This window comes from Urtica dioica, chromosome 2 (genome assembly GCF_054948205.1).
Source record: "Urtica dioica subsp. dioica isolate 48M chromosome 2, U.dioica_male_clone48M_v1_H2, whole genome shotgun sequence".
NCBI classification, from domain to species: domain Eukaryota; kingdom Viridiplantae; phylum Streptophyta; class Magnoliopsida; order Rosales; family Urticaceae; genus Urtica; species Urtica dioica.
This window is the reverse complement of record NC_142757.1, coordinates 15,303,201-15,329,947: the sequence shown is the minus strand read 5'-3', so window position 1 is coordinate 15,329,947 and position 26,747 is coordinate 15,303,201.

Here is a 26,747-nt window from a genome sequence, read left to right as displayed (position 1 = left end):
ACGAGCTGCTGAGCTTCATGGACGCCTACTCGGGCTACAATCAGATCCGCATGCACGAGCCGGATCAAATCAAGACCACCTTTGTCATGAACCGCGGACTTTAGTGTTACAAGGTCATGCCCTTTGGCCTCAAAAACGTGGGAGCAACGTATCAAAGGTTGGTGAATCGAATGTTCGCCAATCAAATTGGCAAAACGATGGAGGTCTATGTGGATGACATGCTGGTCAAAAGCCTCAAGGCTCACGACCACGTTCGAGATCTCAGGGAAATGTTCACGATCTTGCGGCGATACAAGATGAAGCTCAACCCCAACAAGTGCGCTTTTGGGGTTGAGTCTGGAAAATTCCTGGGCTACATAGTGAGCCGCCGCGGGATTGAAGCTAACCCCGAGAAGATTAAGACGATCTTAGAGATGAGGTCGCCACAGAAAGTCAAAGAAGTACAAAGCTTGACGGGAAGGATCGCCGCCCTAACGCGATTCGTTTCCAAGGCAACCGAAAGGTGCCAACCATTTTTCAAAGCATTGAAGAAGACCGACGGGTTTGTGTGGTCGAAGGAGTGCGAGGAGGCATTCAGCGAAATGAAAGCCTACTTCAGTTCTCCCCCATTTCTCGCAAAACCGAAGGATGGCGAGACCTTGTATGTCTACCTCGCGGTTTTCGATAGGGCCGTGAGCGCAGTTCTAATTTGCGAAGAAGACAAGTTGTAATGGCTAGTTTACTATGTTAGCAAGGCGCTCCTCGACGCCGAGACTCGATACCCAGAAATCGAGAGATTGTCCATCACCCTCATCACCAGCGCGAGAAAGCTTCGGCCCTACTTCCAGGCGCACCCAATCGTGGTGCGTACGGGACACCCCATCGAGAAGTCCTTGCAAAAAGGGACCTCCTCTTGTATGGCCATATGGTCCCAAGAGCTGGGCGAGTACGGGGTCGAGTTTCAACCGAGAACCGCTATCAAAGGCCAGGCCCTCGCCGATTTTGTAGCCGAATTGACTGACGCACCCTCAACTGACGTGGACAACAAAGGCAATGAGAACGAGGAAGACAAGGAGAACGACCACGACGGGTCGTCAAGGAAGAGGACCAACGACCCGATAGGGCCGGTCTGGGACTTGCACGTGGATGGCGCGTCAAACGCCCGGGGGGCTGGCGTCGGCGTTGTGGTCACAAATCCCGATATGGAAAACTGAGATACGCCCTGCGGTTCGAGTTCAAGGCTTCCAACAATGAGTCAGAGTACGAGGCTCTGATCGTTGGCTTGGAATTGGCAAACAAGCTATGCGTCCAAAACCTGCGCATCCACTGTGACTCGCAGTTGATTGTGAACCAGGTCAAGGGCGACTACGCAACCAAAGAGCCTAACATGATCGCATATCTGTCGAAGACCCAGAAAAATCTGGAGGCCCTGTCGTGGTTCGAGATAGTCCAAGTTCCCCGAGAAGTGCTAACTCGACGCCCTGGCACGCCTTGCGTCCGGGATAGACGAGGAGGGGGAAGGTAGCATCCCAGTAGAAGTGCTAACTCGACCCTACGTCTCGAGGGGCGACGTAGGGGTAGTCGACGGAACTCCACCCCCCTCATGGATGACGCCGCTCGTAGAGTATCTCAAGTGAGGAGTCGTCCCCGAAGACAAAGAAGAGGCCAGAAAGCTGAGAAGCTTGGCGCCGAAATATACAATGAGGGAAGACAACTTGTTCAAGAGAGGATACTCCATGCCCCTTCTCCGATGCCTGACCGAAGTCGAGGCAAAGAAAGCGCTCCGCGAGGTGCACGAAGGGGTGTGCGGAAACCATGCCGCCGGACAATCTTTGGCACTAAAGCTACTAAGACTCGGATATTTTTGGCCCACCTTGAAAAAGGACTCCCACGAATGGGCCAAAAAATGCGACAAATGCCAAAGGTTCACCCACATCCCGCGCCAAGCACCGGCCCCGTTGTGCCCGATCATTGTACATCGGCCCTTCGCGAAGTGGGGAATCGACCTCATCGGTGAGCTACCTACGGCCCCAAGGCAGTACAAGCACGTGATTGTGGCCATCGATTACTTCATGAAATGGGTAGAGGCTGAGCCGCTAGCAAAAATCACTGAGGCGAACACGACGAGCTTCATCTGGAAAAACATTGTTTGCCGCTTCGGGATCCCCGCATCGATTGTGACCGACAACGGAAAGCAATTTGATAATGCGCGCCTCCGGGACATGTGCGAACAGTTGGGCGTCAGCAAGACTTTCTCCTCTCCCCGCCACCCGCAAGCCAACGGTTAGGTCGAGGCGGTCAACAAGACAATCAAAGAGAACCTGAAGAAGAAGCTGGAAGAGAGAAAGGGGGTTGGGCCAAGGAGCTTTCCATGGTCTTATGGGCATACCGAACCATCGCGCGAAGCGCGACCGGCGAAACCCCTTTCGCTTTCGCATTCGGCGTCGAGGCCGTGGTACCTGTCGAAACCAAGCTGCCAACCTTGCGCATCGAGGAGTATGAAGAAGCCGCCAACGACGAAGCAATCAGGCTCGAGCTGGACCTCATAGACGAGAAGAGGGCGGACACACTCTCCCACCCTTCCGCGCAGAAGAGAAATGTCGAGAAGTACTACAATTCCAAGGTCAAGCTGCGGAAGTTCGTCGACGGAAGCCTCGTCCTTAGAAGGGTGTTCCAAAACACCAAAGTGCAGGGAGCGGGGGTTCTGGGCCCCACCTGGGAAGGCCCGTATCGCGTGCGCCGAGCCATTCACAACGGCACGTACGAGCTCGAGAACCTGGAGGGGCTCGTGTTCACGCACCCATGGAACGCGGAGCACCTGCGGCAATATTACCAATAGGGGCCCGGTCCTTCCTTCTTTATGTTTAATTGCTTTCGTCTTATTTTCGGTTTTAGCAAAAAGACAATTTCAAGTTTCAAATAAGGCCAATGGCCTGGGAATGTAACTTTTAACTATTTCGACATGATAATTGGATTACATTTCACTTCGAAAACCTCTATCCTTTAATTGGATTACATTTCACTTCGAAACCTTTATCCTATAGTGTCATAATTTCTAGTCTCCTCTACGAGTACACAAGAAACTCGGGGGGGCTAATGAGGGTAACAGGTATACATGGTAACAGGTATACATCCCTCGTGCGACGCCCTCGCACGACTCGACACTTCACGCACGGAGAGGTAGCGAAATGTCAACAAGTCGGATCCGCGCAACGGACCTCCGACCCTACACATCCCTCGTGCGACGCCCTCGCACGACTCAACACTTCGCGCACCGAGAGGTAGCGAAATGTCAACATGTCGGATCTGCGCACCGGACCTCCGACCCGCTCACGCACGATTGCACGCCTCGCATACTGACGGGTAGCCGGGCGTCGATCGATCACGTTCGTTGATCCTAGCAGCTGAAGCCCGAAACGTGAGATGCACACCGACAGGTATCGCACTAGCTGGGAACTGCGCTCGCCTCAAGCCCATTCTGGCGCACAATACGCACGCCGATAGGTAGCGTACGTGCCGGAAGGTGGGCGCGATAGCCACTCAGCTCGCACACGCCGACAGGCAGCGAGTCACTAATGAACGGTAAAAAAATCGCATCCGCCCGACGAAACTGGTTTAGCCAGCGTCCGCGGAAAACCTCGCCGCCATGTGCGGCTCTAAGCCGTGCAAACCGGTTACGCTAGATATAGTAAGCCGGGTTCGTAAGACACGCACTAATCGGATTGTGCGAATCGGTTACGCTAAGCATAGCTAATCGAGAAAATAAGACGCATGATAAATCGGAAAAAGCTTTAACCAAAGCAAGCAATGTTGCATAAACAACCAAACGGAAAAGAAAACACGACGAATGTCAAGCAAAAGAAATCATAACAAGTATCCGAAAGGAAACACAAGGCAAGCACTAAACAAGTGCGCGAAAAACGAAAATAAAGTCGACTACTCGGTACCAAAGTCGATATGTTCCTCATCATCCTCGGGGCGAGGTCCGCCCGACCTGTCGGTAACCTCTCCGTCAAGCAGGCGGTTCGTCGATTGAGCGGCCTCCGCAGGTACCCGGGGACGCGGGTCACCCACCTGTGGCGCGCCATCCAGAGGACGAAACATGGCATCAAAGAACGAAAAGGTTGTCACGCGAGACGCGTTCTCCTTCGAGGTCGCATCTCGAACCCGTATGGCTGCCGAATAACGAGCCTCTTCCAATGCGAGGTCCCAATCATCCTCTAGGTCCGCCTTGGATCGCACGGTGTCGTCCTTCTCCTCGATAAGGGTCTGCATCTCCACCAAAAGAGAATCCCTCTCCCTCTGCGCCTTGACACGGGAGATTTCGCTCGCCGATAGTCGAGCATGAACGATCTTCAGCTCCTCGTCCCGGCTCGAGAGCGCCGCTTGAAGCTTCTTCGTCTCCCCCAAGAAGGTGTCGGCCGCTTGCTCCGCCTTCTCCCGAGATGCCTGCTCAGCCACACGCAATGATCTCTCGGCCGTCAGTTCCTCGCGGGTTCGCCTCGACTCCTCCTCAAGCGCCTGGAACTCTTGGGCGGTCCAAACCCCCACTAACGCGGCAGCATGGTCAGCCGCCGCGCTCTCCATGTCCTTCCTCATGATCTGCATTCTCCGTAGCAAGTCTTGGAGGATGCGATCACCCCGTTCTTGACGTGTGAGCATCTACGAAAAGGGGTGATGTACGCATAGTCAGAACAAGTATAATGATTGCGTGTAAGTCAAACAAGCGAGGCATACCTTTCGAGCGTCGCTGACTCCGTTTTGGAAGTACTCGAGGTCGCTCGTCGTCAAGAGGCCCTTAAATTCTTGCAAGGAGGTTCCAAGGATCCCCTGGGAACATTGACCCCTCAGCTCTGTGGCCTCCGCTAGGAGCATCGAGTCCATGCCGTCTGACGCTGCCGACGTGTGAGCACGCTAACGGCCAGAAGGTGAACCGAGGGAGATCGACGACGACGGTCGCTTGCTCGAAGAGATCACCTCGTTCCTCGCATGCGCTGGTGATTCTCCATGACGAGCCTCGACTCGGGAACGAGCCGCAGCCACAGCTTCAGTAGTAGGCTCTACCCTCGGCACTCGCGCGCGCGACCGGTTTCGAACCATGGTATCTGCAAAAAGAAGGGAAAAGGCGTCAGTCTGTTAGAATGTAACGGTAAACGCGAACAACAAAGAGATGCGATAGCACAAAAGCATATGTATGGTTAGTACCCCCCACATCGGGGTGAGGGGAGATGAACCCCCCGCCTCTGACTCGGGGCCCTCCACAACCTCCGCGCCGAGGCCGGGGCATTGGGGAGCTTCGTCGCAAGGCACAAACCACCCGGTAGTCGCCATAAGATCTAGGGACTCGAAGAGCGATCCTTGTCACCTCGAATCTGGTACCGCCCCAACGACAAGCGCGAGCTCGGAACTCTCGATGCCACAATCGGCCAGGAAATCGGCCGCGGGACCGAAGGCGAGAGGCGCCGCCCCGAAGGCATTTTCGGATACCCACACCCAAGGGTAACGGTGTTTGGAAGATAGCTTGGTGAGTATGGAAAATCGCGTGCGGTGTTGAACCTTGTAGAAGCCAGGCTTCCCGGGGACGTCGTAGACGGACACAAGGTTCCCTAATATCGTCGGCTGTCACGGCCCGGCCCTTCGCTCGATGTAGCATCATGTGGCAAGCGGCCACCATGTGGTAGAAGGATGGAGACATCTGGGACGCATGGACGTTGAGTTGGACCAAGAGATCCTGGATCACGGGCTGAAAAGGCAGTTGCAGCCCCCGCGACGACTCGCCTCGTGAACTGCGACGTACCCCTTCCAAGGGCAAGTCGGAATATCTTCAGGCAACGGTCGCAATAACGATACGGATAGCGGAATGTTGAACCGCTTCCTCAAACCTCTGAAGCTCGCGAGCGAAAGGGAGCTCGGGAAGTCGACCCCGGAACAGTCGAAGCCGCCTCGAATCGCCGTTTCCCCGATAGGGAATGATGAGGCGCGCTCCTCCTCTCGAGCGGTCGAAGTACGCACCTCTGCCACCGGTAGACGAGGCAGAAGGGACTTGCCTGACCCTTAGGGGTTTGCTAAGCTCTCTGGGTCCGCTGCGCCTTCGGGACCGGTCGACCTTGTTCACTCGCCCACGCCTGGGTCGGCCGGTTGGATTTCCTCGCCCGCGCTAGGGCTGGCCGGGCGGCCTCCCACGCCGGTGGTCGGACCGGCCAGGCATGCTTCCTCGCCCGCACCCGGGCCGGCCAAGAATTCCTCCTCGCCCGCGCTCGGCCCGGTCGAACAGGTCCCTCCATGCGCATCCTTCCCAACGGGCCCATCCAGGCCCCCACGCTGAGCGCCCAAGGCCATTGGGCCGGCCTCACCAGCGCCCGGCCCAGATGGGGCACCCCCTCGCGCGCCCAGGTCGCCTAGGCCTCCTGGGTTCTCGCCCGGCCCAATGGCGCGCGCGTCCGACCCAGCAGCGCGGCCCGGCCCGCGACCGGGTGGGCTGCCCTCGGGCAACCCTAGCCCACCGACCCTTAGGGCTAGGGTGATCAGCGCCTTGGCCGGCGTTGCCCGGCCGGCGCTCTTCGCCTCTGGCGCTAGCGCTCCCGCCAGCGGCGCCGCCCGTCTCCAGCGACCCGTCACCAGCGCACGCGCCCCCACGCGCGGCCGAGCCCGGGCCTCCCAGGCCTCCAACGCCGCCAGCCACCTGCAAACCAACCCCACCCGAGAGGGTGGGGTCCTTCCCGGTGCCGGCATCGACCCCGGCGACGTCGCCCTAGGCCGACGCGCCGTCTCCAGTGCCCTCCCCGCTAGGCGCAGCACTCCCCTGCTTGCGCGCCTCTCCAGCGTCCTCCAAAGTCGGCCAAACTCCCTCTGGCCGAGGGAGATCTCCTCCGAGACTGGGTTCGACCCAGACGGCGTCGACCCGGCCGGGAGCGGCTCCCCGCACGCCGGCGCCGGCCCGCTCGGCCCCCCCGACGCGCGTCCCGACCAGGCCCGTTGCGCGTGGTTCGACAAGGGCTCCTCCGGGGATGGGATCGACCCGGACGGCGCCGACCTAGCCTGGCACGGCTCCCCCCACGCCGGCGTCAGCTCCCTCGGCCCCCTCGGTGCTCGTCTCGGCCGAGCTCGTCGCGCGCGACCCGGCAGGGTCTCCCTGGGCGATCCCCACGGCCGCGAGCCGACCCTCCAGGCCGAGCACGGTCTCATGGGTCGTCGGGTGGTCGTCCTCACCGGCTAGCCACCTGTCCACCGAGGAGAAGTCACGATCATCTAGGCCCATCGTCACCTGCTCCGGGAAAATCAAACCCAAGGTTGGGAGAGATTGATAATCGACGGGAGGCGATGAAAATTGTCCTAAGAAATCGTCCAAGGTTTCACAAGAATCGTCGGGGAAGAAAGAAAAGTGGTCCTCGGGGGGCCCATTTGCCGACAGGTGGTTGGGGGACCCCATTGACACGTGTAACGAGGTATGGCATCGGAAAAATAATAAAATAATGCTTAAGAGAGGGAGGCTTACCGATTCAAGACAAGGCGGTCCGACGACACGGCGAGGGACGGAGCTCACTTGAGTTTACCACACGCGCTACGCCCGGTGACAAACTCGGGGGGCTAATGTTATCGGCCCAATGAGCTCCGACGACACGATCGACCTCTCGGGCAGCCGGACGAGCTCACCCGGCCGATGGCCGGCCCAGTTCACTCGACCATTGGCCGGCCTAAGCAGTTCACTCGGCCAATGGCCGAGTGAATCTCACCCGGCCCATCAAGATTCTGGCCAATGGCCGAGTGAACCCTCAGCCGGCCCATCAAATTCACTCGGCCAGTGGCAGAGTGAATCATCAGTCGGCCTATCAAGACTCACTCGGCCAATGGCTGAGTGAAACCTCCTGCCGGCCCAACAATTCAATCGGCCAATGGCCGAGTGAATCCTCTCTCGGCCCAGGCCTTTCACTCGGCCAATGGCCGAGTGAATCTCATCCGGTGTCCAGCATCTCACTCGGCCAATGGCCGAGTGAACCTCTCCCAGCGTTCAACATCTCACTCGGCCGTCGGCCAACCGAGTCTCATCCGGCCGATGGCCGACTCAATCTCACTCGGCCAAGGGACCTTCAAAACGTCCCTTGGTCGCCAATAAATGCGAGGCTCGACCCCTCGAGACAGGTAATCCAATTTTGAGTCCCGCAACGCTACCGAACTCATAACTCGCTCGTTTCGCTCATCTTTGGCCTCTAAACACTTAAACCCTCAATATTCCACCTTAATCCTACTAATGTTGAGCGTCGGAGAGGTAAATAGAGGCACCCCCTCTGTTTCCCTTTGTAGTTCACACCTCTTTTCTATCTTTTCAGGTGTTCGGACAAGACAGACATCACCAACAGCTAAGGGACGACTTGGGATACCAAGTCCGACACGCTCGAACCGAAGCGAGGCCATTGAAGCTTTCCGTCGATCGTCTTCGTAATTTCGTCCAAAGCTTCAACTTTCAAAGGTAATTTCGTCTCTTTTAAAATTAATTTTAGGGTTTTTTCTGGAATTGAGAAATCTGATTGTTTTGGGGATTTATTTCCATATTCATAGTTTCCATCACCGTCGCTCATATTCTTCGTTTCTGTCGCTCATATTCACTCCGACAACTCCAGGTTTGTGTTTTTTTTCATTGTTTTCCTTTTTTCATATGTTCACTCCGTCGCTCATTGTTTTCCTTAACTCACAGTATTTAATTTTTTTTTTCTGTCGAGACTCTCACTCCGACCGCGTCCGCCATTCCGACTGTGTTTCGACGACCGCGTCGCTGCTCCGACCGTGTTTCCGAGCCCCTTATTCGGGTTAGTTTTTTTTTTAAAATTTAATGTAAATTCGACCACCAAATGAGGAAGGAAAACGGCTTTCCCTCTAACTAAGCCTTTGATTTCCTTGACTGATTATATCATATATATTATGTAACAGCGATTTTTTTTTTGGTGATGGTGTGATGATACTGTGTTTGGGTTTTTTTTTTTTTTTGGTGGTGGCCGAGTTACTGCTATAGGGTGTAGAAAATAATTTTTGTTGTTGTGTTGTGATTTTGAGCGTTTATATCATATATATTATTAACTGTGATTTTTTTTTTGGTGGTGGTGTGATGATAGTGTGTTTGGGGTTTTTTTTTGTGGTGGCCGAGTGACTCTCTGCTAGGGTGTAGAAAATAATTTTTTTTGTTGTGTTGTGATTTTGAGCGTCCTTTGATTTTTGAGTGATGCTATTGATTTAAATATTGTTGTTTTGTTGCTTAGTGGTAACTTTATGTCGAAATTGGAAGTGGGGTAGAATATGTATGACAGTAGTTTAATATGAAAATGAAGTTGGAAGTCGTTTGTGGTGATCTGTGCCGGTAGTTGTGATAAATTATTGTGATTACTTTTGTTGTTTTGATGTCCTTTCTTTGTAACCGGTGTTTTGTGAATTAGATATAGATTTTAGATAATCGTATGATGGTATGATAATTTTAGGTTCGAGAAAACACCATAAAATGCTTTTGTGAATTTTTTCCGATTACATTGTCGTTTTTATTGAAGTATATATTCATTTTCATCATAGATCTATTATGGATAAATTATCGATGTCGGATCGTAGAGATACAATGCAGTATGTGAACGGGATGAAATGTTTCTTAAATCATTGTCGAAATGTTTGCGAAAACATAGAAAGAATACCGTGTCCGTGTGTCAAATGTGGGAATTATAGCTTTGTTAACATACCCACTCTATATGATCATTTGATTATGAATGGCATTGATCAAAGTTACAAAGTATGGACACATCACGATGAGAATTACACGCTTGAGGACAATGAGAGATCTGAAGACATGGATATTGATGCTCCTCATATAGCTCAAATGGTTGAGGATTTGCAAGATGAGCCTTGACAATCCCGACGAGCTATGTTCGTTGTTAAGTGACGCAGAGACTCCTCTTTATCCGGGATGTGTCAAGTTCACCAAACATTCGAGCTTAATACGGCTATTCAACATAAAGACTAAATATGGATCGAGCGATTCTATGTTTTCAGAACTTCTTGGCTTGCTGAGTGATAAGCCTGCAAAAAAATCAGTTATCCTCGTCTTTGTACGAGGCCAAGAAAACTCTAGCAGCTATTGGCTTAGGTTATAAAAAAATCCATGCATGTCCGAATGATTGCATCCTCTATCGTAAGGAGTATGAAAATCATCAACAGTGTCCCATGTGCGAAGAATCAAGGTGGAAGAAGAAATCTGATAAAGATCAGGAGCAATCCACAATTCCGGCAAAATTACTATGGCACATTCCAATCATTCCGCGTCTATGTCGATTATTCAGGAATCCTAAGCATGCAAAAACTTTAACTTGGCATGCTTCTCAAAGGATCGACGATGGAAAACTTCGAGATCCTGCCAATTCGCCGTCCTGGAAACACGTGGACACAAAATGGCCAACGTTCGGCACTGAGCCGAGAAACCTTCGATTGGCACTATCAGCTGATGGCATCAACCCTCATAGTCATCAAAGCAGCAGATATAGTTTTTTGCCGGTGATTCTTGTGATGTATAATCTCCCTCCTTGGTTGTGTATGAAACACAAATTCATGTTATTATCCTTACTTATTTCGGATCCCAAACAACCTGGCAACGATATTGATGTGTATTTGGCTCCCTTGGTTGATGAACTCAAGTTGTTGTGGGAAACTGAAGTACAAACTTTTGATGCATATCGTAATGAGACATTCACTCTTAGAGATGTCCTCATGTGGACAATAAATGATTTTCCAGCTTATGGCAATTTATCCGGTTGCTCTGTGAAATGTTACAGTGAATGTCCGATTTGCGGGAAAGAAACTGAAGGCACACACTTGAAACATGGGAAAAAGATTGTTTACATGAATTACAGACACTTTTTATCATTGAAGCATCGATTTCGTAGATGCGAAAAGCCGTTCAACGGCAAGAGAGAGTTTCGAGAGTAAACCACTAACTGGGGTTGAGACATTTGATATTGTGTCTTTCGGAAAGATTGTGAAGAAGAAGATTATTGGGACGAAGAAGAAACCCGTGAAGAAAAATCCAGAACATACGAATAAGAGAAAAAGAGGACCGAAAGTAGTCTACGACAAGGGATGTTGGAAGAAGAAATCAATCTTCTTCGAACTGGAATATTGGAAACATCTACTACTCCGTCATAATCTTGATGTGATGCATATTGAGAAGAATGTTTGCGATAGTATTATTGGTACACTTTTGAACATCTCTGGTAAAACTAAAGACAAAATCTCATCACGGCATGACATGGTGCGTATGGGAATAAGAACATAATTGGCTCCGGAGGAGAAAGACAATCGGACATATTTGCCACCGTCTTCTTTTACCCTAACAAAAGATGAGAAGGAAATATTTTGCCAAACATTGTTTGATATTAAGGTACCTGATGGCTATGCAGCAAACATCCGTAGTTAAGTTTCTATGGATGAATTGAAGTTGTTTGGACTTAAGTCTCATGATTGTCATGTTTTGATGCAACACCTTTTGCCCGTAGCCATTGAATCTATTCTTCCAGACGGGTTGAGACATGCTCTCATACGACTTTGTGCAGTTTTTAACATTCTCTGCTCTAAGGTGGTTGATACGTCAATACTGGAGTTGCTGCAAACGGACATTGTGATTACATTGTGTAAATTAGAGCACTATTTTCCACCATCATTCTTTGACATAATGCTTCACCTAACTGTTCATTTGGTTCGAGAATTGAAATTGGGAGGCCTTTCTATCTTCGTTGGATGTATCCATTTGAGAGATTCATGAAAGTCTTGAAAGGATACGTAAGAAATCAACATCGACCAGAAGGTTGTATCGTTGAAGGATATATGGCAGAAGAATCATTTGAGTGTTGTTCAGAATACTTGCACGATATGAAAGCTGTCGGACTTCGCAGTAATGAAGATCGGGATGTTTCCATCAGCAAAGGTATAAGCAACGGTGTAATTGAGACAGTTTCGTATGAGCAATTTTTACAAGCACATCAGACGATCTTAGAAAACTCTGATTATGTTCAGCCTTTTATCGAGTAAGTTGTTGAATCATATCTTCTCATGTTTTAAGTACTTCTGTTATTAATTTTTTATTTCCATTAACATAGAGAGCATATGAACTTTCTTCAACAAACATCAAGAAAAAAAACGCCAAAATGGATAAGTTGAACATCTTTGCCGATTTCCCCGATGGTTACAAGAAAGGATCTTAAACGATGGTGATGTTCCTGACACATTGCGTAGTTTATCAAAAATACCGAGTAGAGAAGTCATTAAACACTCTGGCTACATCATCAATGGCGTTCGATTTAGTACTGAATTGCGAGATAGTTCAAGAGTCACGCAAAATAGTGGAGCGAGCTTGGTGGCGAAGACTATGCAGATATCAAGTGCAAAGGACAAAAATCCCATATACTCTGACATGATATACTATGGCGTTATCACAGAAATATGGGAAATCGGTTACGTGTCTTTTCGAATGCCCGTTTTTCTTTGTGATTGGGTTCAGAGTAACAATGGAGTCAAGGTGAATAAGAATGGATTCACTTTGGTAGACCTACAAAGATTAGGTCATCGTTCAGATCCATTCGTGATGGCAACACATGTGAATCAGGTCTTCTATGTCCGTAGTTCGAGCAATTCAAGATGGTCATATGTCTTTGCCACGCAGAGTAAAGATTATGTTGACGAACTTCAAACTGAAGTTCATGACAATGATATCTTAGCCGAATCTCTAACTCCTACGAAATCTTTATATTCAAGTACCGATCACGTCGTAGATAATGAAGAAGAGTTATTATACTTGGGTGAAAATGTAGAAGGCATTTATGTAGATTGAAAATATGTTAAGGTAATAATTTTACTAGCTTGTGTGATGAAGATATTATTTCATGATTTACATGACTTATGTGAGTTAATTAATTTGGTTATTGATTTCTAACATTTTTTTATATGTGTAGATGCTGAAATGTCTTCAGGTTCTTCATCAACTGGTTCATCATCTGATGAACAACTGCATACCTAGAAGGTTCATAGAGGTCCTACGAAACTGCCAAGCTTAGTACGAGCGAGGAGTCAAGGAAATAGAGTTAGAGTTCACGTTAATGACTATGGAGAGCCTATCGGTGACACGGCAAGAGTTTTTGCAAATTACTTGGGTGTTCAGGCAAGAAGTGTGTCAATTCTTTATGAAAATTGGCACAAAGTCCCGCGCACTTTTAAAGACCAAATGTGGAATGACATAATTGTAAGTATCGCGCACTCTTTATTGATTTTTAATTTTTGTCAGTAAATTTTGTAATAATTGATATTAAATTTGATTGTTTCAGGCGACTTTTGACATTGAAGCAAGGCATTGTTATGCGACAATGAAAAAAATTGGAAAGCAATGGCGGGATTTCAAAACAAGGAGGACAAGAGAAATTTACGAATGCGTGAATCAAAACATAGATCCAGAAAGCATCGCTACAGATCAAGAGAACAAGTATGGAATCCTGAGAGATGATTGGATACGATTTGTGAACTATCGTATAAGTTCACAGTTTGCGGTAAGTGTATATTGTTAAGTTTGTTGTATACTTGAATACCATTAATGCAATTAATATTTTTTGACAATTAACTCTTATTACAGCAAACGAGGAAAACACAACAAGGTAGAAAAAAAAATATACAACTCCTCATCGAAGTGGACAACGATCATGCGCGGAAGTAAGAGAGAAACTGGTAAGTTGCAATTTGAATGCCAATCATAATTTCAATGAAAGTGTATATTGAGTATAACTATATTTGTAATTGTAGAGGGCGAATAATCCGGAAGGCAACATTCCAAACCGAGCTGATGTTTGGCTCGAGATGCACAGAAATTCAAAGGGAATTCTTCCTGATGATATGCTAGTCGTCGAAAAATAAATTGTAAGTATAATGCTAAATTAAAGTTTTTATTTCGTTAAAGTATAAGTGTATATTGTTAATGTATATATGTTTTTTTTGTAGAATCGATTAAAGGCATTACGAGATTCGGGGGGACAACAAGAGGTTGGAAGCGCCGATATTTTGTTGATGGCTACGAATTCCACAGACTATTCGGGACGCGTGCGAGGTGTCGGAGGATCCATTACACCGAGTCAATATTGGTAAAAATCAACACAAAGCAGGAAAGAAGCAGAACTCCATAGCCTAAAAGAACGCGCGACGCTCATAGAGCAAAACAGACTTCTTAACGAACAAGTTAAACTCTACGCCGAAGAAAGAAAATCACTTGACGAAAGACTACGGAGGGTAGAACGTGAAAGGGGTGGAGGTTGGAATGAAGGTACAACTTATTTTCCCGACCAACCTAATCATATCTCTCCATTTCAACAATGGCAACAAACACCTCTCTTTCCAACGGATTTTGGTTCTTCATTTCCTATGTTTGGCGGGACACCGCAATGCCCACCTCATCCTACTCCTCATATGCCTCCTTTTGGATCACAAACACCATATTCACCACGACCTCCTCTGGTACATACAAATTGTTTTTAATTATTATCTCACAAATATTGAAATATTAGAACTTTTCTTGGTTATATCATATAGGATACAAATTCTAAAGAAGTTGAAGCTCCTGCGTCGCGCAAAAAAAAAGCCAAAAAAGAAGACTCGAACTCAACCCGAAGAGCGAAGGTCGCCTCGTACACCTCAACGCTCTATGACTATGCCAAATTTCACTAATGAGGTAACATAATAACTTAATGTATACATATATGTCAAGCTACATATATATCTAACAATCATGTACATATGCATAATAGGAACTTGTGGATAGTTTAGATTACGTAAATAGAGCGTCCCCACAACCTCCGCCCCCACCGCCACAGAAGCGAAAGCCGAGGAGGCCAAGTAAGCATGTACCCGAACCATATGTGCCATCTCCAGTTCATGAAACACCACTCCGATCTGAACTATTAAAGGTAAGAAAATGCGTCATCTATTATTCTTAATATAATTATTTTATTGTATTCATTTTCTTCTTATGTTTTAAAGGAAGAGACATGCCTACTTGCTATTGGGAATATCGAGAACATTGTTGCATCTGGGATTGTGATCTACGATGAAACACCAAATCCTACCATTCACTCGGTGCCCCTTAGAGATGACTGCTATAAAGTTTCGGTATTGTTCGTAGAAACGATACACATGAATGATCCATTGCCGATCCCCATAAAGGATGAGTTGTTGATTCTCGCGCATGCGCTTAAATCTATTGTAGAGTGGCCAAAACGACTCGTCTTGCTTCAAGAAGGACATGTAAGTAAATTTTAATTTATAATTTTATATAAGTACTATATATGTTATTGAAGAAAATAATTACAGGACAATGTAAGAAAATCAAAGAAGAAGGGTAAATCAACCATGATTGCGCCGCGAACACAACAAAGATCTGCCCCTGTGCCTTCTCCAGTGGCCCCGCTCACTCAAGAAAATCGTAACGTGCTCGATCAAATATTGGAAATCATGGTGAACTATCCAAATGATTGCTTGTACACCGTAGAAGGAGAACCATCTCTTTTTGGCATTCCTACGACGCTCCACATGTTAAAAGAAGATATCCAACATTTTATGCAACGAGAAAATATCGCGGTCTATCTGATTATGTTTTATATAAGGTATACTTAAATAGTGTAATTCGAATATATAAAAAATTATGTTGTTAATAACTCTATTTTTTATATCAGGCACTTGTTACAACAAGATCTACCGTACAACTATGATTTCGTGATGGTAATTCATACTATCTAGATTCTCTCGGTAAAACATCCCCGCCACCGGATTTGAAAAAAGTTTTGTCAAAGTAAGTAAATTCTATACTCTAGAATATGCTTAGTGAATTCCTTTGCAGTCATGGTGGTTGCTTTGCTTTTAGCTAGCTAGTCAAGAAATGAGTACTTATAACCAGAATATGATGTGAGTACTTATAACTTTGTACTTATAAACTTAAATATATATATATATATATATATATATATATATATATATATATTTGTAGGGTATATAACGATTATGAAGCCGGAGTAAAGTTAAGTGGCATGCTCCAAAGGTAAGTTAAGACAACTTTTAACCTCTACGCCCATATAATGTTTATGAATTATATTCCATTCTAGCTCCCTCTACGTGTTATAAAATCTCAATATATAATGTTTATGAATTATATATGTATTAATTATTTTATATTAGGTACCATTTCAACCTTCGTATTGGGAATGTGGATATTATGTGTTACTAATGCTAAATGCATTTTTTCGAGTTAAATCATTTTCACATGCAATTAACGTTGTAAGTATATTAATTGGTTGTTAATTTGTGAATTTTAATTTTATTATACCTATTTTATATTTATAATAACGTGTATATATTGTGATTTCAGTTATCCAATTAGAATATACTTCAAAGGATATAGATCCGCTTCAAGAAGAATATTATAGGATTGTCATCGATGGTATGCCTAAAACTACTAGTGCATGACTAGTCACATTTGATCTCTAGAAGTAGTATAATTGTGAAACTATGTTGAGATAATTACAAACTACTTTAGATGGTACAAATGTTTACCATATACTATATAGATTATAGACTATGTCAATTTTAGTTGTGAACTATGATTTTTTTTTGGTGAATGTGGTATACTAAGTTAATTTATACTGCTGTTTATTCTGTCTCAACTATCATTTAGAAGCTGTTTTGAACCTGCATGAATTAATGGATAATCTATATATTTAAGTTAATATATATATATATATATATATATATATATATATATATATATATTTGCGTCGCTCGGTTACCAAACGTCACAAAAAAAAATTAATTTTTAATCCTATTGCGTCGCTTTAAAAATGAGTGACGCGGAGTCCAATTGCGTCACTTTTATACCTGTTCCGTCACTTGTAAATTGAGCGACGCAACACCTATTGCGTCGCTTTTATAGCTATTGCGTCACTCCAAAATTTAGCGACGCAATGCCTATTGCGTCACTTTTTACCGAGCGACGCCCTTATCAATTTGGGCGCCAGATCCGACGTGGCGCCACGTGGAACGTCGCTTGTTTATAAGCGACGCCCCAGACCTATTGCGGCAGTGGCTTTCGCGTCGCCTATAAAGTGACGCAAATGACCTATTGCATCACTTTTTGAGCGACGCAAATAGCGTGATTTGTAGTAGTGGTGTTGCGCATGATTAGTGTTACGGGCCCCACCTCAAGCAGACAACAGTGTAGCAAAGGAGGAGGAGCAACTGCTACTGGCGACCGAGCCACAACAGCTGCAATCGCCAATCCGTAGCTCCACGTTGTAACCACCATACTAGGTGGTCCACAAGATGGAGATTTGTTGTCAATGGTGCGCACAAGAAGAGTTATAGTCTTCATTTTGTACATTTGATGTAATAAAGTCTCACGTAGACTCTTGCTTGTAATTGCTTATTCATTAATAAAAAGTTGAAACGTTCATTCATTCTTCCTTGTCTGTTTGAAGCTTTATGATAAAACATTAGTCTTTAGTCCATAAACAAACTTAACAAATTACGAAGAGACAAATGTAGATTTGCATGAACAAACTCTTCGTAGTGTGCTTAAAACAATATATTCGCAATCTAAGGGTCAAAGGACTATTGACCTCAGTACGATTCTTAGGAGAATCTATGATGTCTGGTTATGGGGCATGGAGAGTTGGAGACTCTATAGTTCTTCTAGGTATCTTCCGAAGGTACTGAATTGACCAGTGCACTTCTAGAGACAAAATAAGAACAAACCATTTAACCTCTTATGTCTCGAAGTCACTACGTATGAATTGCATCGTGCTTACCTTAATCCTGAAATGAGACATGCCATTTCACAGCTTACGTATTCTCATTTGAGAAAGTCAGAGTTCGGACTCACTATGTGATTCCGAACAGGACATATTGGTGAAGTACTAAGTTGTGAAGATGTCATGAGTAACTTTGTGAAGTTCTCATAGATATGGAATTCATGTACAAGATTGCTGAAATGCAATGTACATCACCTTATGCTTTGTTCCTTGGAATGTGAATAAATGAACTGGCCAGTGTCCAAATTGAGTCCTGACTCTTTTGGATGAAACAATGTGACTTGTTAGCTCCTCGTCAATACAATGTTTCTAACTTATTCACAAGCGACAAAGGAGTTGAGGAAATAACAGCTAGAAGGGTAAAATGGTAATTTCATAAATCCCGACTAGCCGATGATATTCATGAAGGGTAAACATCGATAATATTCTGTGGATCCGCTCATTACAATTAGGTTGAATTCTTGAGTATAAAATAAATTCATTTGAACCGAGAGATTTTCAGTGTCAACTCTTTAGTGGAGTCAGTTGACATTAAGCTAGAACTTGGAAAAGGTTTGTGAACTTTTGACTCCAAGTGTTTAGCTAAAGCTTTGTTTATTTGGATCCATGAGGTCACTGTCACAAATCATATCGAGTAGGAATAGTTAAACTAGAAGCTAAGTCAAAACAACAACGAGACAAGTTTTACGAAAATTGTCAAAAGGGTAATTTTGTCTTTTTGGACATGGCATGAAATGAATGTCAATAAAATTTTTTGACATGGTCATATGATGACTAATAACACTCGGCCATGATATGTTCATTGGGCCTTGTGAATTAATTTCATTTCATAGAATTTTACTTGAAAATTCGTAGTGGGCTTTTCTTATGTTGTCATGAACAATTAAAGAAAAACCTAGAAAGCCTTTCTAGAAGGCTTTTTGGCCGTCCAACCCAATGAAATGGGAGATAAAATTCGTGCAGCCCTTAGTGTGAAAGAGAGTTTATTTTGTGCATTAATGTATGAAGATACTTGCCAAAAGAAAAAAGCGGAAACAAATTTGCTTCTAGAAGCAATGAGGAATTCGGCCAACCAAGAGAAGAACTAAATGAGGAAACAAATCCAAGGCATTATTGGACAAGGTTGGACGTGCAAAGCAAGGGAAAAAAATAGGAAATAAGATTTACTCATGAATATGTGATATTCAATAGTAAAGAGGAAACTACCTTTTGAAGGTAATCCTCCTCCTATAAATACCCCACCTCATTCCTCTCATTTCATTCATTCCACATAAGTTAGAGATTGAGAGACTCTCTCTCTCTAGACCTTGTGGCCGATTTCTCCTCTCTCTCTCTCTCTAGTTATTTTTTCGTTTTTGTTTTGGCACCTAGGTCCTCATTTGACCTAGTGGTTTTACCTCTTCAACTCTGAGACTTGTTCTCGAGTCGTCGTGTTTAAAAGTGCCCACTCACTAATTCATTATTTCTCGAGTGATTCATGTGATAGAAACTTTCGTGGTTGCTCGAGTTGGCGAGGAAAGAAGACAGACGTCCTGCGAGGGGAGACGAACGTTGCAACTTTCCAAAAGCTTCTCAACGTTCAAGCTTCTAAAAAGGTTAGTAATCTTTTATGCTCATAATGGTTTTTATTTACATGTGCTTGCTCTTTGTCTAGGTTAGTAAAATCGTTTTACTTGTCAAAAGAAATTTTTTAAAATTTCGCCGCTTACCGAAGCGTTAAACTTTTTCTTAAACCCTAGATCAATTACAACAAATGGTATCAGAGCTATGGTCAAAGATTTGCATGTACATGTATTTAAAATTATGAGCTTGAAAATCGTTTTCGAAAGTTTACTAATTTTGTGACAAGTTAGAATTGTTTTCTTAGATTTTTTTTTTAATTTATTGCGCTTGCCTTTAAATTAAAAATCATGTTGATTTTCTATGTGTTGGGGATGTTATTAAAACACATTAGAATCAGTTCTAAAAGTTTTTAATTTTTAATATTAAAAATCGTGTTTTTAAGTTTGAGAAAATTTCGAGTAAATTTTTTGACTAGTTGTATTGTCTTGCTAGTTTCTTTTATTTACTTGAATCGTTTTATGCTTGTTGTTATTTCTTTTATATCATGTTATTACCATGTTAATAAAACACAAATAAAAGCCTTAACAACTTCCTAAAACGTTCTGTTACACTCGATTCTTTTTACGCACTAAAAGACCGAACTTTAATTATTTATGTTTTCTTCGAGCTGGAGTAAAACCCGCAATAAAAGTGGCATAACTCTCTGCTCAGAAATCGATATTTAATGATTCTTTAATCAAATTAAAGGTCTGTCTGTCCTATTTCCAATGCCACCGGTTTTAGGTCAAAAGGACATTGAAGCCGCCAGTTATGGCGATTTTACTCCGAGGTGCGCGGCTGTTCCGAAAGTCCAGTTTTTTAGAAATCCGGATTTTCAGCCCCACTACCATGAGTTATAGAACTCTAATGAGAAAATTTTCTTGAGCAAAAATGCTTTTCATAAGATTATAAACATGATGTGTAAGATTAAAATGTTTTGATTTTGAAAATTTAACTTGAAATTGAATTTTTACAAAACTAGTTTGAATTTTGAAAAACCGTTTTCATTTTCAAACTTGAAAATATTTTGTCATCCAAATCAAATAAGTTTTCAAAATGTTTTCAAAACTATATCTATATCACATATCTTCAAAATCTATATGCTCTTGAAAATTTGAGTGGGAGGTCTCCTCGTAGACGAGCCGAAAAATAAAAAAGATGTGTAATCTCAAACTTCCAAGTGTTCGAGTGAGTTGAAGTTCACACTTCCCTCATGAACTTTCCCCGAATATAAAATAGGAAAAGATCCGAGTATGTACCTTGTGCCTTTATGCACTAACACTGCTCTGAACATGAATTTCTAGGATTGTTTTCTAGTTGTCCGCTCTATCGCTCTATAACTAGGAAAACCGTTTCCGAACTTATAAGAGTCGATTTACCAACTCCAAAAACTAAGTGGGAGGGTTATACTTGTTGTTTGTAACCTACGATCCCCAACACTAATGAAAGAAGCAATTAACGTGAGACTAAGAGCCGCTCTTGCGACCCTCTCTTAAATGGGAGTACTCTAAGGCGTATTTGCTTCGATCATTGCTCAAAATTGGTGTATTGACATCTTGGCTAAGCATTAATGATGTGTCATTTACTTATAAATGGAGATTTTTTGCGGCCTTCTCTTGAGGGAGTAAATTATCGTTTGGTTTATAACACCTTTGGATTTTATCAAGTCTTAAACAAACTTAAATCCTAAACCAAAAGACTAATCATAAACTTGTTTCAACTTAATTAAGCAACATGTCTCTCAACCATCTCTCAATCATCGTTTCCTCGAACAAACTCGAAAACGAAAACTACGTAGATTGGAAACATAACCTCGACATAATACCTACCTTTAACAAGCACAAATGGGTACTCACCACCCCGTGTCCTCTTCTAACGAATGATGATTCGACTCAAGAGGACAAAGACGCCTTGGCATCAATGAACAATGTGTTGCAACAACAACATCGTGACATCGAGACTGCCGCCGACATGCTCAACAATCTCCATGAGATGTTTGAAGGGCAAAGGCGTCATGCAAGGCAACAAGCAGTCCGACGGTGATGAGGACATGCCCCAAAAGGAGCCGCAAGCAAAATACCAAGTGCCGGAAGGACCCGTGACGAGAGCTCGAGCGAGGAGATTCAAGGAGGAGCTTAACAATCTGATCATCAAGCTCCAAGATGAAGAAGGGGACAAGCTCGCAAAGGAGAGGATTCAAGGAAGCCAAGAAACAACAATGAAGAACGTTATTTGGGCTGAATTGAATTAGTCAGACTATTCCTATTTTTCTATTTTCAGTTTATGTTATTTGGGCCAAGACATGTTATTTAAAACGCCCATAATGGTTTGTATTGGGCTGGTCCTTTGTTTTATGCTTATTAGTACTTAAATAAGGCTAAATGGGCTTATTAGGTTATGGGGCCCATGGAGCTGCGAATTTGACCTTTGTAAACTCTATAAATTAAGCCTTTAGGCTGAATGGAAGACACAAAATTCTGATTTCGAGTTAAACACTTTTCTGTGAGGATTTTCATTCTCTCTTTGGTTCGTTTAGAACTATTCGAGTCTCTTACAAAGCGGTGCTTGTAGGAGTTCGAGCCCGACTCATCAGACGGCCATTCGCATCCGTCCGTGGCGTCATTCGATCCACCTTCGTTCCTAAAACGTAGACGATCCGTCGCTGTGCTATTGGGGTATCGGGTCTCGGAGCTTAGTCGGCCGAGGTTCGTATCAAGTGGAGTCTTCTCTTGAGTTCTTATGAACTTTTATCGAACTTATCAAGACTAGTCTTGTGGCGTTCAAACCTGACTCATCAGACGGTCTTTCGCAACCGTTCGTGGCGTCATTCATTCCACCCTCGTTCCTAAATTGTAGACGATCCGTCGCTGTGCTATTGGGATATCGGGTCTCGGAGCTTAGTCGGCCGGGGTTCATATCAGACGGTTTATGAACTGTAACATGAAGGCTAGGACTCCTATTGGAGACTTTATGATACTGATCATTAGTTATATGAATAAAATTGAAATCCTAGGATATGAGATTGATGGGAAGAATGTCATAGATATGATCTTAGAAACTCTCCCCCGCATCTCTTGATACCTCCAAGATGAACTACTCCATAAACAAGCTAGAGTACACTGTTACCAAGCTTGTGACCGTGCCTTGTGTGTCGGCTGCCTACGTACCCATGTGTGGGATCAGGTCAGAATGTAGATCAGGCGTATGTAACGCAGTGTGAGGCGCGGAGCCTTGGTGGAGAAGCGTACTCGATGAAGGAGACGTCCGGGAAGTCCCCGAGAGTGCCTGAGCACTGGAGGGCGTTCGATCAGAAGGAGCGACGTCCGGGAAGTCCTCGAGAGTGCTTCAGAACCTCTGAGAACGAGAAATCGAGAAGAATCCGCTTCAGGCCAAGGATGGCATCCAGAGAAGCAGAGAGAAGTCTCAAGTTCCTTGAGAATGAATGGGACGGCTTTCCCCTCAATGAGAGGTGGTATTTATAGTAGTTGGAGGGGCCTAGGAGGGCTTTTATTTCGTCCATGTGGGACTGGAGAACGCGCTCCCGTCGAGGTGGAGCGTGCCCTGCAAAGAAGTGGAGTGCGGCGCATGCGCCGTGCGCGATGGCGCGGCGCGCCATGCGCGCGCGGTGTGATTGGTGGCGCGCGCGGTGTGCTTGGTGACGCGGCGCACGCCTGACCGGTTCTTTTCGTGCTAGGTCTGTGTTCTTGAGCGTCAAAAAAAAAATAAAGAGAGAGAAAAGATCCGAAAAAAAAGAAAAAAGAAAAGAGAATCTGTGGAGTTCAATTCTTATTCAGTGGAGATCAATTCTAATTATCGCAGTCTGTTTTAGGAAGTCCATTTTTAATAAGTTTCCGGATTTTATCACTTAATTTCGAAAATCTCATTGATTCCTAGTTTCCTGAAATCGGTTTCCATTTATTTGCTTTTATTTCCCGAATCCTATCTCTTGCATTTCCTGTTTTGTGTGTTCACAATCAATTTCATTTAATTCAGGATTTCTTTTAGTTTCCTATATTTCCAGAATCATTTCCCATTTAATTTCTCTTTCATTTGTTTCTTGTTTGTGTGTGTGCACAATCAACTTCGACATTTCACATTTAATTCCGAATTAGCATTACCTCCCGGATATAAAAAAAAAGATAAAAAAAAAGAAAAAAAAAAGATAGAGGATCCGAAAAAAAAGAGAAAAAAAAGAAAGAGGATCCGAAAAAAAAAAAGAAAAAAAAAAGAAAGAGGATCCGAAAAAAAAAAGAAAAAAAAAAGAAAGAGGATCCGAAAGAAAGAGGACCCGAATTAGCATGTATTTTTTAGCTCAAGAAATTTTATTTTGCTGATAGTTTCCTTGTGTGTTTTGGAGCGTTTTAAGGTACCCTACATCCTATTGAAATTTTTTTTTTCGACCATTTGTCACATTTTGGGCTGTTTGTCGCACCTTGGGAGAATTGTTTTCGGGACTTATATAAGACCCTGATCATAACTTTCCGTGGTGTTGTCTTTCTTGTTTGTGTCATTTGGGGTGTCGTTTTTATTGTTCGTGTCGTTTGGGTGTCGTTTGTGTCGTTTTGGTGTATCGTTTTCGAATTCCTTTCATCACCTTCCTGGTCTCTGAGTAGTTCGGTACGAGCCTATAGAGAGTTTGAGTGAGTGGTAAAAGGCAGAGAGTATAATTATCGCCATTATCAAACACGAGCGCTGAGTGATATTTTTTTTAGTGTAAACACGTGAGGGAGAGTTTTGTGAGGTTTCTTTTGTTACTAACAATATCTTGCAGCAACCATGTCCAACAACGGCGATGAAAATGAAGGAATTCCAGACCGGAGGCTGATGATGCAAGCCATGATAGGAGAGATGCGGAGGATGATGAGGGAAGAGTTGGAGCCACTACGAGAACGTGTTGAGAGAGTGGAGGAAGGCCAACAAGCTCCCAACAGAGGAAGACGAAGACAGCCTAGGGAGGAGACAGAAGATGAGATGGAGAATGATTTTGAAGAGGAGGATTATAGGAGAGGAGGACGAAACGAGAGAATATTCGAAAGAAGACAAGGAGGAAGGGACAGAGAAGACGGAGGAATTGGTGGCATCAAGCAGAAGATTCCAACATTCCATGGGAAAAGTGACCCGGACGCCTACTTTGAATGGGAGACCAAAGCCCAGTTTATGTTCAATTGCTACAACTACACCGAACGCAAGAAGGTAATACTTGCTGCCGCTGAATTCACTGATTATGCTATTGTTTGGTGGGATCAGCTGGTGACGAGTAGGCAACGGGATGGAGAGGAGCCGATAGAGACTTGGAATGAGATGAAGGCCTTCATGAGGAAGAGATTCGTGCCTCGCCACTATTAACGAGAGCTCTATCAGAAGCTTCAGCGCCTACGGCAAGGCACTCGCAGTGTTGAGGAGTACTACCGGGAAATGGAGGTTGCCATGATCCGAGCAAACATCGAGGAAGATCGCGAGTCTACCATGGCCAGATTTATCAACGGGCTGAACCCTGACATAGCGGACAAGGTGGAGTTACAGCATTATGTCGAGATGGAGGATTTGGTTCACTTGGCCGTCAAGATTGAGAAGCAGCTCAAGACGAGGGGTAGCATGCGGGGAAACCGATTCTCAGAACAACCTGCATGGAAGAAGACCTTCAACCGAGACGAGAAGAGCAGTTTCAAACCACGAGGGGACGTAGCCAAGCCAAGCACTTCCACGGCCCCAACCACATCTAATCCTGGTCCCAGTGCTCAAAAGAAACCGGAGACGTCATTTCAGCGAAATCGTGATATCAAGTGCTTCAAGTGCTAGGGAGTAGGTCACTTCGCGAATCAATGCCCGAATAAGAGGAGCATGACGATTCTTCCGACCGGAGAGATGGTTACTGACGATGAAGAGGGAGACCAAGAGTGTACCGGAGAAGAGTCAGACGAGGAAATTGAGGCACCAGCAGAGCTCGTGTTGGTCTCTCGACGAACTATGAACGCGCAGGTTGTATGAGATGATGAGGAGCAGCGTGAAAACATCTTTCACACCAGGTGCCATATTGGTGAGAAGGTGTTCACTGTTATCGTCGATGGAGGGAGTTGTACGAACATAGCCAGCGTTGCTGTAGTGAAGAAGCTTGGACTTCCCACGACAAACCACCCTCGTCCTTACAAGCTTCAGTGGTTTAATGATGGTGAAGAGGTACGTGTCTACAAACAAGTCCTTATCAATTTCCGGATTGGCAGCTATGAGGACTCGGTGCTCTGTGACGTGGCACCAATGGACGCGGGGCATATACTTTTGGGGCGGCCGTGGCAATTCGATCGGAGGGTGACTCATGACGGCTACACCAACAAGTACTCCCTCAGGCACAAGAATCGTACCATCACCCTCGCACCCCTTACTCCAAAGCAAGTTCATGAAGATCAACTGAGGATGCAACAAGAGAGGGAAAGGTTTAGGACCCTAGAGAAGGGAAAAGAACCAAGGGATGAGGTAAAAACAGAGAGAAAAAAAAGAGAGAGTCCCAGAGAGAAAACCCGAGAGGGAAGTGGTGAGTGAAAGAAAAGATGGGGTCATGAAAAACAAAATCGGTGAGAGAAAACAAAACAACTTCTTTGCGGGAAAGAGTGATGTGAGGAAAGCCTTCTTTGCCAAACAGCCGATGATTTTACTTGTGTACAAGGAGGCTGCCTTATTCACTAACCAACATGGCGAGGTTCTACCTACTGCCATTGTTTCTCTTTTGCAGGAGTTCAAGGACGTTGTTGTTCGAGATATGCCAACAGGACTACCACCGATTCGGGGGATTGAGCACCAGATTGACCTTGTACCCGGAGCCTCGCTTCCAAACAGACCGGCCTACCGAACCAACCCTGAGGAAACGAAGGAGTTGCAACGGCAAGTCGAGGAACTTTTGTCAAAGGGGTACATTAGAGAGAGCATGAGCCCTTGCGCCATACCACTTCTATTGGTTCTATAGAAGGATGGGTCCCAGAGGATGTGCGTGGATTGCCGAGCCATCATGAAAAAAACGGTCAGGTATCGATTTCCCATTCCTAGATTGGATGATATGCTAGACGAATTACATGGTGCGTGTGTTTTCTCTAAAATTGATTTAAAGAGTGGGTACCACCAAATTAGAATGAAAGAGGGGGATGAATGGAAAACCGCTTTTAAAACTAAACTTGGGTTGTATGAATGGTTAGTGATGCCTTTTGGTTTGACTAATGCACCTAGCACATTTATGCGACTTATGAATCATGTTTTGCGTTCGTTCATTGGTAAATTTGTGGTGGTATACTTTGATGATATTTTGATTTATAGCAAGAC